The sequence below is a fragment of the Pelophylax lessonae genome (assembly GCF_965119305.1).
Source record: "Pelophylax lessonae genome assembly, chromosome: 7".
Lineage (NCBI taxonomy): Eukaryota > Metazoa > Chordata > Amphibia > Anura > Ranidae > Pelophylax > Pelophylax lessonae.
Genome location: NC_138774.1, coordinates 209,288,216 through 209,303,362, shown reverse-complemented (window position 1 = coordinate 209,303,362; position 15,147 = coordinate 209,288,216).

Genomic DNA, 15,147 nt, shown 5'->3' with positions numbered 1-15,147 from the left:
GGCATAGCACAGTGTTCATTGCATTGAAGGGGGCACAGCACAATATTCATTGCATTGAAGGGGGCACAGCACAATATTCATTGCATTGAAGGGGGCACGCACGCTGATCTCTGCATTAAAGGTGGCACGCACGCTGGTCTCTGCATTGAAAGGGGGCATGTACGCTGGTCTCTGTATTGAAAGGGGGCATGTACGCTGGTCACTGCATTGAAAGGGGGCATGTAAGCTTGTCTCTGCATTGGAAGGGGGCATATACCATCTCCTGTACCATGACCTGTGACATGCCTATACCATATCTGTACCATGACTTCAAAGTCACGCAATTTTTTACTGCGTTTTCTGACGCGAAGCAATACCTATTACATTTTTCTTTTTGCGCCCCCCCAAAAATTTTGAGCACCAGCCGCCACTGCATATCAGTATAGATATCCAGCATGATATTTTTCACCATTGAGATCTGATGTGTTTTTAAAGTGTTCCTTTAATTTCTTTTGGATAGTGCATATTAAAATGGAACTAAGGGGAAAAAATAAAAAATGACATACGCATATGCTGCAGTCTGTCACTAGCATTAACACAGCAGTTTTGGGTTTTCTGAGCCCCCCTCTCTAACATAGTTCTACCACCTGGTAATCCTGCCAGTAGATCCATTAGATGTGGCGGCTGCATGAGTTTTCTTTTTTAGACTTTTTCCCTTCTGTTTTTACCTGGTGATCTGGCCAGTAACACACCTCCTGTATTAGGCTCCATTCACACCAATGCGCTTTTTCATGCTTTTTGCAGAAACACAGGACACTTTTTTTAACATGAGTTCCCATGGCACACGTGCACATCAATACATTTTTGTGTCTCTGCATTTTTGGAAAGGATCAGGGACTTTTTTAAACAGAAAATGTTTTTTTTTTGCATTTTTGGTGCAATAAACTTCAATGGAGACGCTGCAGAAAAGCATGTAGTGCGTTTTTACTGCATTTTTTACCGTAAATTTGCTGCCATTTTGCTGCATTTTGCGTTTTTTCATTTGCCCAACAACAAATAAAAATAAAATTGCAAATTGCGGCAAAATTGCGTGTTCAAAAACGCAAAAGCCCCGCAGAAACGCTCAAAAGCAACATGCATAGGTGTGAATCGAGCCTTAGAGCGCCCCCTATCTGGAGGAAGGAGAAAGAAAGATCACCTTTGGACAGTAGCATTGTCCGTCTAGGGGGGAGGGAAGTGTTAGATATACTAGCAGATTTAAACATATCGAAGCCAATCTCCACCTTATACTTTTAACCACTTCAGCCTCGGAAGGTTGTACAGAGGTGCTCGGTGGCTGCGCTGGCTTTCTGAGTGAGAGTCGGCAGCTACGGCTGCTCTGTCTGTGTCATTGAGCTCACATAGGGCTCTTTGCTGCCACCTCTGGCTACTTCCTGCATGTGCACTACTCGTGTGTGCACTGTACACAGTACAGATCCTATATTCTTGTCTGCGCTTGTGTACATGTCTGCGTTTGTGTACATGTCTGTGTATGTACATGTGTGTGTGAGTGGGGGCTGAGTGCGTACAGATGTGAGTGGGGGCTGAGTGCGTACAGGGGTGAGCGGGGGCTTAGTGTGTACAGGTGTGAGTGGGGGCTGAGTGCGTACAGGTGTGAGCGGGGGCTGAGTGCGTACAGGTGTGAGTGGGGGCTGAGTGCGTACAGGTGTGAGCGGGGGCTGAGTGCGTACAGATGTGAGTGGGGGCTGAGTGCGTACAGGGGTGAGCGGGGGCTTAGTGTGTACAGGTGTGAGTGGGGGCTGAGTGCGTACAGGTGTGAGCGGGGGCTGAGTGCGTACAGGTGTGAGTGGGGGCTGAGTGCGTACAGGTGTGAGTGGGGGCTGAGTGCGTACAGGTGTGAGTGGGGGCTTAGTGCGTACAGGTGTGAGTGGGGGCTGAGTGCGTACAGGTGTGAGTGGGGGCTTAGTGCGTACAGGTGTGAGTGGGGGCTGAGTGCGTACAGGTGCTGGATTGGGATGTCTTTTTGGGCAAAATATAATTCTTTACTGCTAAATCTTGAAAGCACTGATGACTTGGAATACATTTTTCATTTTCATATATTAAGTTGTAAGATTGATAAAATAAGTGTGTGCAGTGAAGGACTCAGTGGGATAGCTAGTTGGTGGATTCGGTGGGATGGCCCGGGGGGGGGGGGGGGGGGCCCAGGTCTAAATCTGTGTAAGGGGCCCAACAATTTCTGATGGCTGCCCTGTATACGTGTGTGTGTATATATACCCCTATACACAAGTTCAGATGTTATGCCTGCCTCCAAAAAATGCCCAAAAAAAAGCCTGCAACAACACGCCTGGGCGTTTTTGTAGCAGGCGTTTTTTGGGGCGTTTTTTGGGCGTCTTTGGAGGCATGCATAACATATAGGTGTGAAAGGAGCGAAGTCCTATGGTTGTTAATAATTTCATTAGCGCAGCCATAGGGTTCTGCTACTTTCACACCTATATATGTGTATGTGTATATATACATATAAGTGTGTGTGTGTGTACATATACCCCTATACACAAGTTCAGATGTTATGCCTGCCTCTAAAGACGCCCAAAAAATGCCCAAAAAAACGCCTGCTACAAGAACGCCTAGGTGTGTTGTTGCAGGCGTTTTTTTTGGGCATTTTTTGGGTGTCTTTGGAGGCAAGCATAACATCTGAACTTGTGTATAGGGGTATATATACACACACACTTATATGTATTTATACACATACACACATATAGGTGTGAAAGGAGCGAAGTCCTATGGCTGTTAATAATTTCATTAGCGCAGCCATAGGGTTCTGCTACTTTCACAACTATATATGTGTATGTGTATATATACATACATGTGTGTGTGTATATATACCCCTACGCAGAAGTTCAGATGTCATGCCTGCCTCCAAACACGTACACAAAAAAGCCCTATAAAGGCCTGCAACAAAAAGCCGGGTGTGAAAATAACGAAGCCACTATCCTGTTCTACTGCAATTCTAATACAAACAAACTTTTTTTTCTGGTTCTGGACATGCTACAGGGCTGAAACTTCACAGGTACACCTTTTAGACCTCCTCCCCCCCCCCCCCCCCCCCCGGACACTAAATCCAAAGAAATCTTATTTTTTTCCAATAATTTTTTCAATAATTGGCTCTCTATCAAAAATGACAATTTTTAAGAACTTTTTTGTGTGATTAATAGTACCTGGGCCATGGCCCAGAGCCCTAGGTACTTTTTAGGGGCATTTATTGGGTTTTAGGGCTTCAAAATTGTGTTTTTTGATTACCGAAGTTCGGGTCCCATTGATTTCAATGGGGTTCTGAAATCCGGGCCGAACTTTCGGGAAGTTCGAGTGTTCTGGTCGAACTGAACTTCTCAAAAGTTCGATCATCCCTAGTCAGCAGCAGGGATTTTTTACTTCTCTTCACCAGAAAACTTTAGGCATCTCTGGCAGAAGTGGTGCAGCCTTTCTACGGGGCATCAGAGCAGCCGAGGGGGAAATTGGCCCCCTGTCTAAGTCCTCCTCTGTTTTGCATGGACGTAATGAATGCTCAAGGCTTTCAGCCGGGTTGCTGATTAGGGTCATAGGCAGCCCTCACCTAAGGGAGAGTATGTGGGGTGCCATAGTGAGGTATAATGGAGTAGGGAAAGCAGCAGCCGTGGCTGTGCCCTAGGCGGCTGCCTACTTCGCCTATCGGTAGCACTGGCCCTGACTGCTACTAACCTGAGAATCACAGGGACGGGTGACACCTGTGCGGTGCATTGCATTTTAGGTGCATTTTCTATGCTTTTTAGGTGCATTACCATTGAACTCTATATAATGTGTGTTTTGAAAAAGCACCTAAAAGATGCAGCAAGCAAGTTTTTTTTTTTAATGTACATAAAAGTCACATGTGTGCATAAAAGAGAAGCAACTCGGAGGAGTCCCTGCCTTGCAGATATGAGCTTTTACATTTACTGTATTCTTGTAATGCACTTAAAATAATACAACAGGTTGCAACACCAAAATAAAATGTCCTGCAGATCTTTCTTCCTCTCAGCAGTACTCCATGCTAATCTTACAATCTGTTTGATGGCTTATGTAAAGATACATTAATCCTGGGATTTTTCTTTTGTACTTCCTATGTACCATTTTTAGGTTACATTCCTGATATCTTCATTTCTGTATGTTCCTGTTTATGTAGCATACGCTTTTTGTACCTCCTATACCGAAATACCTAAATTCCAAAAGAGGCTTCAAAGCCAGTGTTCAGCCCCCGATTTCCTTGCAGAGTTCCATGGCAGTGTAATGTAATCTGTGTGAATAATAGTGTGTTGTATTCTGATCATAGTTTTCATGTATTATTTTAAATAATGTTGGTATTACCCTGGGCTGTAGTAGTCTCTTAGGTTAGGGCAGTGTTTTTTAACCTTTTTTAAGTCAAGACACCCTTTTAGAACCGTGCACAATCTTGGGGCACACCAGGAGGTGCGTCCAAGCGCTTGTGTTTTTTTGCATATTCTAGCGCATTGTCTTTTTTTAATTTGGCGCAAACATACACACATTAGCAAGATGCGGGCGGGTGTCATTAGGAACTAATGACAACTACACGCAACTGCAAAAGGCAGCACATTTTTTTGCGGTACAGAAAAACATGCAATTTCACATGTGTTACTGCACTGCACCTGGTGTGAACAAGCCCTAAAATGTATTCTGGGAGATAGAGTTTAGTGGGTTCCCCTCCGAGCACAAACCACCCTAAATTCCCCCTTCTATCACGATCCCCCCCTCAATCCTTCCCTAAACACAATCGCTCCGTAAATTCCCCCTCCTACTACAAATCCCTCCCAATCCCAATCCCCCTCAAAGCACAAACTCCCCCTAAATTCCCCCTCCTAAGACATATCCCCCCCATCCCCCTCTGAGCAAAAAAGACTCCTAAACTCCCCCTCTTAACACGAATTACCACCCCCCATCCCCCTCCGAGCACAAACTCCCCCTAAATTCCACCTCCTAACACAAATCCCCCTCCCAGCACAAACTCCCACTAAATTCCCCATCCTAACACGGATTCCCCCCCCCCTCAAACCCCCTCTGAGCACAAACTCCCCCTAAATTCCCCCTCTTAACACGAACCCCCCTAATCCCCCTCCCAGTACAAACTCCCCCTAAATTCCCCCTCCTAACACAAATTCCCCCCAATCCACCTCCTAGCACAAACTCCCCCTAAATTCCCCCTCTTAAGACGAACCACCTAATCCCCCTCCCAGTACAAACTCCCCCTAAATTCCCCCTCCTAACACGAATTCTCCCCCTCCGAGCACAAACTCCCCCTAAATTCCACCTCCTACCACAAATCCCTCCCAATCCCCCTCCCAGCAATAACTCCCACTAAATTCCCCATCCGAACATGAATTCCCCCCCCCCCCATTCTCCCTCCGAGCACAAACTCCCCCTAAATTCCCCCTCTTAACACGAACCCCCCTAATCCCCCTCCCAGTACAAATCCCCCTAAATCCCCCCCTCCTAACACAAATCCCCCCCCCAATCCCCCTCCGAGCACAAACTCCCCCTAAATTGCCTCTCCGAACACGAATCCCCCTAATCCCCCTCCCAGTACAAACTCCCCCTAAATTCCCCCTCCTAACACAAATTCCCCCCCTAATCCCCCTCCCAGTACAAACTCCCCCTAAATTCCCCCTCTTACCATGAATCCCCCCCCCCCATCCCCATCAGAGCAGAAACCCCCCCCTGAATTTCCCCTCTTACCACAAATCACCCCCATCCCCCTCTGAGCACAAACTCCCCCTGAATTCCCCCTCTTACCAATAATTCCCCCCATCCCCCACCGAGTACAAACTCCCCCTAAATCCCCCCTCCGACCACAAATCTCCCAACCCCCCTCGAGCACAACCCCCCTACCCTAAATTCCCCCTCCTACCACAAATCCCCCCCTCCCAATCCCCCTCCGAGCACAAACCCCCCCTAAATTCCCCCTCTTACCACAAATCTCTCCCCCAATCCTCCTCTGAGCACAAACCCCTCCTAAATTCCCCCTCCTACTATGAATCCCTCCACAATCCCCTTCAAGTAAACCCCCCTAGCACTAATCCACCCTTCAAACACACCCCAAAATCCCCCCCCCCATATGCTCTCTCTCTTCTATGTGTGCACGGAAGTTTACACATGGTCCCACCCAGGCCAGTATGTTGCAGCTGCACCCCTGAGGACTCTTTGCGGCACCCCATGGTGCCGCGGCACCCCGGTTTATAAACACTGGGCTAGGGGAAGGGGCATTTTGATAATTGTCTTTTTTATTTTAAAAAACAAACATTTTAAATCAAATATACAAATATTGAAATCAAAGATTTTATATTTTGCTAAAGAATATATTGGTGCTAAGAAACAATCACTAGAAGTTAGGATTGATATTCACTGCGTTTTAACACTAAAGATAAAAAAAAAAGAAGAACAGTATAGGGCAGTGATAGCGAACCTTGGCACCCTAGATCTTTTGGAACTACATTTCCAATGATGCTCATGCACTCCGCAGTGAAGTTGAGCATCATGGGAAATGTAGTTCCAAAACATCTCGGTGCCAAGGTTGACCATCACTGGTATAGGGTATTGTCAACAGCCAAGGGTCTCTGTACTTTTCAGTATGAAGGCCACATGGTATATTGTAGAAAAATTTGCAGGTCCAAAAAAATAAAAAAACTGTTTTATAAATAAACAAATCAAATGAATGAATAAGTTCTATGTGTTTTTTTTTTTTTTTACTCAGCATGATATGAGAAAAAACTTCAGTAAGGCAAAGCAAAGAAATTCCAAATAAACGTAAGCCCCCCTTCCATAATAGACCCCATAAAAGCCCCTTTGTATCAGAGTCTCCTTTAAAGTTACACCAGAGTTTCCCTTACATGAGAGTCCACATCAGAGTCCTCCTCTTACATATGATTCCCCATCAGAGTCCTCCTCTTACATATGAGTCCCCATCAGAGTCCTCCTCTTACATATGAGTCCCCATCAGAGTCCCCCTCTTACATGTGAGTCCCCATCAGAGTCCCCCTCTTACATATGAGTCCCCATTAGAGTCTTGCTCTTACATATGAGTCCCCATTAGAGTTCCGCTCTTACATATGAGTCCCCATCAGAGTCCCCCTCTTACATATGAGTCCCCATTAGAGTTCCGCTCTTACATATGAGTCCCCATCAGAGTCCCCCTCTTACATATGAGTCTCCATTAGAGTCCCCCTCTTACATATGAGTCCCCATCAGAGTCCCCCTTATATACGAGTTCCCATCAGGGTCCCCCTTTACATCAGAGGGCCTGATAAAATCTTGCAGCAAGCCATATTTAGCCCAAAGTTCATAATCTGGTCTACAGCAAGCACATTTGTTTTCTGTGTTTAAAAATGAAGACATTTAGCCACAAGGGGAGACACACTCAGTTTTTTTGCATTTTTATGGCATATTATGTGGTTCATATGTAAGTGTGTACAGTAAGCCCCAATTTACAGATGATAGCTGGTCGTTTGCTCTGCATCCTTTTCACAGAATACAAGGCGTTCTGTGATTGGAGGAGGTGGGGATGAATGTCACAATCTCCGCTCCTCCAATCACAGAACACCTTGTATTCTGTGAAAAGGATGCAAGATATTTTCTGAATGGAGACGGTGCAGAGTGAGCTACCCGCTATCAGAGCTCTACTGCAACTGGAAGCGCAAGTCTCGGCGCTAACTGTACTGTACAGGCTGAATAAAAGTAAGGATTGTCCCAAATGCAGCAGCCGCCACTAGGGATGCACTTTTTTTTACACATTCCTGTTCAGATTGCATACGATTTTTTGCATTGTGATTTGCCTCCATTCATGTTGTATGGACGCAAATCACTCCGCAAAGTATCAGTTTCGGGCATCGGGAGCATTTTCACAAGTACTCGTAGAAATACTTGGTATTGGTGCATCCCTAGCCGCCACACATGGCGCACATTTCCTAGGTAATCATTTATTTTTACAGTGCAAATGTCCAAAATTTGTTTTTGGCCAGGGGTCAGCTATAAATTTGAAGACAAGTAACTAGAGGGAGCTCTCAGGAGCTAAGTGCAATACCTTTGTCTCTCTCTTAGGTGTGCACAGCCTATTGCATTAGGGTGTGCACCACAAAGCTCAAACACATATGCGTGTGTGTGTGCCTGAGTGTATATAGTGATGGTGTCAAAGCAGTGGACATTGTCAGCAGGGAAGAGATTGGTGTCAGTAGGGCAGTGCATATCAGTAGGGCAGAGATTGGTGTCAGTAGGGCAGTGGATGGTGTCCGTAGGGCAGAGATTGCTGTCTGCAGGGCAGTGGAAGGTGTCAGTAGGGCAGAGATTGGTGTCAGTAGGGCAGAGATTGGTGTCAGTAGGGCAGTGGATGGTGTCAGTAGGGCAGTGGATGGTGTCAGTAGGGCAAAGATTGGTGTCAGTAGGGTAGAGATTGGTGTCAGTAGGGCAGTGGACAGTGTCAGTAGGGCAGTGGATGGTGTCAGTAGGGCAGAGATTGGTGTCAGTACGGCAGAGATTGGTGTCAGTAGGGCAGCGGATGGTGTCAGTAGGGCAGTGGATGGTGTCAGTAGGGTAGAGATTGGTGTCAGTAGGGCAGCGATTGGTGTCAGTAGGGCAGTGGATGGTGTCAGTAGGGCAGAGATTGTTGTCAGTAGGGCAGTGGATGGTGTTTGTAGGGCAGAGATTGTTGCCAGAAGGGCAGTGGATGGTGTCAGTAGGGCAGAAATTGGTGTCAGTAGGGCAGCGATTGGTGTCAGTAGGGAGAGGATGGTGTCAGTAGGGTAGTGGATGGTGTCAGTAGGGCACTGGATGGTGTCAGTAGGGTAGTGGATGGTGTCAGTAGGGCACTGGATGGTGTCAGTAGGGCAATGAAGGGTGTCAGTAGGGCAGTGGATGGTGTCAGTAGGGCAGAGATTGTTGTCAGTAGGGCAGTGGATGTTGTCAGTAGGGCAGAGATTGTTGTCAGTAGGGCAGAGATTGGTGTCAGTAGGGCAGTGGATGATGTCAGTAGGGCAGAGATTGGTGTCAGTAGGGAGTGGATGGTGTCAGTAAGGTAGTGGATGGTGTCAGTAGGGCAGAGATTGGTGTCAGTAGGGCAGAGATTGGTGTCAGTAGGGCAGATATTGGTGTCAGTAGGGAGTGGATGGTGTCAGTAGGGTAGTGGATGGTGTCAGTAGGGCACTGGATGATGTCAGTAGGGTAATGAAGGGTATCAGTAGGGCAGAGATTGTTGTCAGTAGGGCAGTGAATGGTGTCAATGGGGCTGAGATTGGTGTCATTAGGGAGTGGATGGTGTCAGTAGGGCAGTGGATGGTGTCAGTAGGGCAGAGATTGGTGTCAGTGGGGAGTGGATGGTGTCAGTAGGGTAGCGGACAGTGTCAGTAGGGCAGTGGATGGTGTCAGTAGGGCAGAGATTGGTGTCAGTAGGGCAGAGATTGGTGTCAGTAGGGCAGTGGATGGTGTCAGTAGGGCAGTGGATGGTGTCAGTAGGGTAGAGATTGGTGTCAGTAGGGCAGCGATTGGTGTCAGTAGGGCAGTGGATGGTGTCAGTAGGGCAGTGGATGGTGTCAGTAGGGCAGTGGATGGTGTTTGTAGGGCAGAGATTGTTGCCAGTAGGGCAGTGGATGGTGTCAGTAGGGCAGAAATTGGTGTCAGTAGGGCAGTGGATGGTGTCAGTAGGGCAGCGATTGGTGTCAGTAGGGAGAGGATAGTGTCAGTAGGGTAGTGGATGGTGTCAGTAGGGCACTGGATGGTGTCAGTAGGGCACTGGATGGTGTCAGTAGGGTAGTGGATGGTGTCAGTAGGGCACTGGATGGTGTCAGTAGGGCAATGAAGGGTGTCAGTAGGGCAGTGGATGGTGTCAGTAGGGCAGAGATTGTTGTCAGTAGGGCAGTGGATGTTGTCAGTAGGGCAGAGATTGTTGTCAGTAGGGCAGAGATTGGTGTCAGTAGGGCAGTGGATGATGTCAGTAGGGCAGAGATTGGTGTCAGTAGGGAGTGGATGGTGTCAGTAAGGTAGTGGATGGTGTCAGTAGGGCAGAGATTGGTGTCAGTAGGGAGTGGATCGTGTCAGTAGGGCAGATATTGGTGTCAGTAGGGAGTGGATGGTGTCAGTAGGGTAGTGGATGGTGTCAGTAGGGCACTGGATGGTGTCAGTAGGGTAATGAAGGGTATCAGTAGGGCAGAGATTGTTGTCAGTAGGGCAGTGAATGGTGTCAATGGGGCTGAGATTGGTGTCATTAGGGAGTGGATGGTGTCAGTAGGGCAGTGGATGGTGTCAGTAGGGCAGAGATTGGTGTCAGTAGGGAGTGGATGGTGTCAGTAGGGTAGTGGATGGTGTCAATAGGACACTGGATGGTGTCAGTAGGGCAATGAAGGGTATCAGTAGGGCAGAGATTGGTGTCAGTAGGGCAGTGGATGGTGTCAATAGTTTCCATTTATTTTTTGTATTATTTTCTACAATTTAATTTTTTGTATTTTTTTTTATATATATATTTTTAGGAGGCCCGTTAGGGGGCTTTAGTGAAATATCAGGGGTTTAAAGAGGGGGGATCTGCACCACATGGGGTGATTAGTGTGTGCCCAGGCACACCTGGCGCATGCCTTTTCTCTTGACCATCTTAAAGCCTCCAGTAGTGAGGGGGGGGGGGGTCTGTAAAGCACAACTGTTGTGTGGCACTGCAAAGCAGAAAGAAGGGCTTCTTGGAAATTATTTGTGCTGTCCTGTGCACAGTAGTAGTGCTGAACAGTGGTTGTGCTATATGGTTTCTCTCTGTCTCAGTACAAGTCTAGGCGTCTGCTTTGACTGGCTGAAATCAGTGCAGTCTGTAGTTTAGGAGTAGTTTAGTATAGTAGTACTTTAGTAAAGGTGACTTTTAAAAGTCAACTTGGTAGCTTTCATTTCTGCCTGTGCACATAAGTAGTCTGCATCGGGCAAGATTAGCAATGCTTCCTGTCCTCCCTCTACCATCCTTCAGAGGCTTTACCAGGAAACGCAGCTGGATGGAGTTGATCGCAGCAGGGAAGGCATCCCAAATAACTTAGATGTTTTATTCCGAGGCTTCCTTTTTTTTCTTTTTTTTTTTAACGTTATTTGTTCTACCCACTGGAACAGATGAGCGCTTTCTACTTTTGTATTTTTTAATTATTCCCAAGAAACCACCAAGCCTTCTTTGAATGAACCACAAAGGCATACATCCTGTGCAGGTCACCATTGTCAGGTTTTTGTAGATACAGAGCTGTACTGGTAACACATATATAATGATTATAATACGGCTCCATACCTTTTATCACAAGCCACGTTTTAGGGTTCAAATCATAAAGTGAAACTGTAGAAAAGCTTTCGTCTTTAACCACTTAAAACCAGGTCTATGTCTGATACTTGTTGCTTACAAGATAAAATAAAAAATTTTTGCTAGAAAATGATTTAGAACCCCCAAACATTTTATATATTGTGACAGGAAGTCAGATAAATCTGTGGGTGTTGTCACAGACGGGAGATACATTTCTGCCTTGTTTAGATAATTCACCAATTACTATCAGGTGTCGGCTGCAGAGGTAGCCAGAAAGGTTTAAGGACGTTGGAAAGCTTCAGCTATTCAGAATGAGGCAATTAAGGCCTCTATAAGTTATCCAGAGGATGACTACTGATTGCTGCATCCTGAGGCTTTGTGCGTTAAGGAGAGCAGTGAGTTGAGAGACTTCTGAAGGTGAGGTGGTGTTGACTTTTTCTGTGTGAAAAGAAAACAAAGACTATTGGTTTTCTGCTGTATTACCAGCAGTGTCTGTCCAGCAGTAGGTTGGGACAGACACCATAGGTAGGTTCCTGTGTTGTGAAGGTAGATGCCCCAAGTGGCCAGGGTTTATTTTATGTTTGTTTGATTTATGCTGTTTGGATGCTTGCACTTGTTTCCAGCAAATTGGAAGAATAAACCATAGACCGTTGTTTTCAACCACTCCTCGGCTGTCTCTCTGTGTAGCGAACCCACCCAAGGGGTCACCCACACCCACTACCGAGCCAACCCCTTACAATATATATATATATATATATATATATATATATATATATATATATACCGGTATACAGTATATTAGTAACAAAACATTTTATATATATATATATATACAGTATGTATATGTGTGTGTGTGTGAATATATATATATATATATATATATTTAGCAGAGACTCTGGAGAATAAAATGGCGGTCGTTGGAATATTTTAGGTCATGCTGTATTTGCGAAGCGGTCTTTCAAACACAATTATTTGGAATAAATACACTTCACTGAATTTAAAAGAAACTAAACAGTAAAGTTTGCCTAATTGTTGTTGTATATTGTGAAAGATGATGTTACGCCGAGTAAATAGATACCTAATATGTTACACTTTAAAATTACACGCCCTCGTGGAATGGCGACAAACTACGGGACCTAATAATCTCCATAGGCAACGCTTTAAAAATGTTAAGGGTTACCAGATACAAAGGCAGTCTTTTGCTAGAATTATTGCTCTCACTCTAACGATGGTGGCGATACCTCACATGTGTGATTTGAACACTGTTTACATATGCGGGCACGACTTGTGTTTGCGTTTTCTTTGGTGCACGAGCTCACAGGGAAAGGGGCACTTAAAAAAAAAAACAATGATTTATTTTATTTTATTTTTTTTTACACGATCCCTTTAAAAAAAAAATAAAAGAAAAATCTGATCGCTTTTATTGCTGTCACAAGGAATGTAAATATCCCTTGTGACAGTAATAGGCAGTGACAGGTACTCTTTATGTAGGGATCTGGGATCTAAAAGAACCAAAACCTCTCCTCTGCACTTGAAAGTATTCAAAACGCCCAAAGCGGTGTTTATTAATACTTTGAATTTTTTTAAAGTTGGCGCCATTGGCTGCAAAGTAAACTGGAAGTGATGTCATGACCTGACGTTGTGACGTTGTGACCGGGACGCATAGGTGTGAATCGAGCACAGTTCACGCTGGTGTAATGCGGGAATCCATGCAATTCACTGCCGGTTTCCGCATCGCATCGGAAAAGCACAGTGATTAACACTGAGATCTGTGAATCGCTGGGGGTGTCAATGTAAAATTATTGACATCCCCCCGATTTTTTCGCACATCGCAGTGCGAACTGTGAAATGGTGCAAAAATCGAAAACACGATCCGATCCCAGTGCGAACCAAAAAAGGGTCCTGCACCATTTTGGTGCCAATGCGATGCGATTTCAGCTATACAGTTTGTATGGCTGAAATCGGATTGCACAGATCTCGCATGTGATCTGCACAGCAATGCGGTGTGAATTACATGCGATGTCTGGCATCGCATTAGTGTGAACCAGCACTTTATGTTCTTTCAGAGGTTCAGTTGGGTGGGGTGGAAAAAGCGGGTAGTTTTACCCCTAGCCTGCCTGCTGGAGCTGTCCCAATACAGCCAGATAGCACTGTATAAATGCCGCAGCCGTGATGCTTTGCTTAGTTTTCGCAGCATTTTTAGCTGGGGATGCAAGCGGTATCACCTGTCAAAATCGCCCATTGAGTTTAATGGGACCGTATCGCAAACGCATGCAATGCGCGTAATAGTACTGCATCATTATAGGGTTAAATCAGGCAGTGAGGAGGCGTCATAACACTTCCTCACTGCCTGTAAAATGCCCCCCGAATTGCAATCTGAATGCAGATCGCACTTCAGAGGGCCCAGCAAGTATGAAAGAGCCCTTAGACAGTTCTAAGTAATTCTGCATGACACCAGACGGAATATTATAAAAGCAGTGAATGTAACATTCACCAAACATTCACTGCAGGAGTTTTAAATACCAGTGTTAGATACTGCCAGAATAGTTTGTGAACATCATCTTTGTTGCTTTATAACTATGCCCCCCGGGGTACAAGGCTGCTCTCGAATACGGTTTCATAATATTTTGTCAAGTGCGTGGATATTCCTGGAAAGGGGAGGACAGCAAGAACCTAAAAAGCTGCAGTGGGCCTCATGCAGGCTGTTATTGAGCCTGGAGTAATGGCGGGGCAGCTGCTGGAGTCTCAGGTCTCGGCTCACAAGATGTTGGCTGATTCGTGACATATGTCACGTTCTGTTTTTCTAGTGCCTTGCTGGAGGAGACGGGGTTACAACAACAATTTGTGCCCTCTGACAGCCTCTACACTAACTTCATGTTACTTTTCTTCACCTTGCGGTGCTTCTGTAGCTGCACTCCATGACTTAAGATTCCCCGTCCTGACCCCTCTTCACCTTTGGTTACTACTCCAGACGAACAGACTTTGACACCACTTACCCTATGTTTATGGATAACCGCCAGGGCCGACACTACCTAAAGGGAAGGTAGGCGCCGGCCTAGAGCGCACATCAGCTGGGGGGTGGCTGGTCGGCCATCTGCCCACCCGCCCATTCTTTTATATATATATATATATATATATATATATAGATATATACACACACATATACAGTATATATATATATATATATATATATACAGTATGTATGTGGAAATACACTGCGCTACCTATAGTTTAAGAGCTGCCAGCACTACAATTGACATAAAAATTGTCCACAAATCACATACAAAAAAGTGCAGCGCTAAATGAAAGGATAATTACATGTAACTATGATGATAAAAATCAAAAAAGTTCAACTATTTCACAAAAAGAGAGTCCATAGTTCATATGACATGGTGAAGAAATACTGGAAACCACAAAGTGCAGTGTTCTGATATCCAAACTCATCAGTGAAAAAAAACCCAGCACACACGCGAAAGGCTAAATGCTCTCACCAGAAGATATGGACCCAGGTACCTTACAGTAAATGGGTCTAACAGGCCAGATAATCCTCACAAGGGAAAGTGGCTTGATCGTGGATGATGGTCGTTCAAAAAAATCCATATACTCCTGGTTTATGGTGTCTTGGTCTCACGTTTTTTCTCATCAGCAGTATATAGCCAAACACTGGTTAAAGCGGAGTTCCAGCAGTCCACGGTTCAATCAAATGATCCAGTGCTTATCTGAAGTGGCGATGTGTGGACACAATCAGATGATCCAGTGCTTATCTGAAGAGCTGATATGTAGACACAATCAGATAATCCAGTGCTTATCTGAAGTGCCGATATGTAGACACAATCAGATGA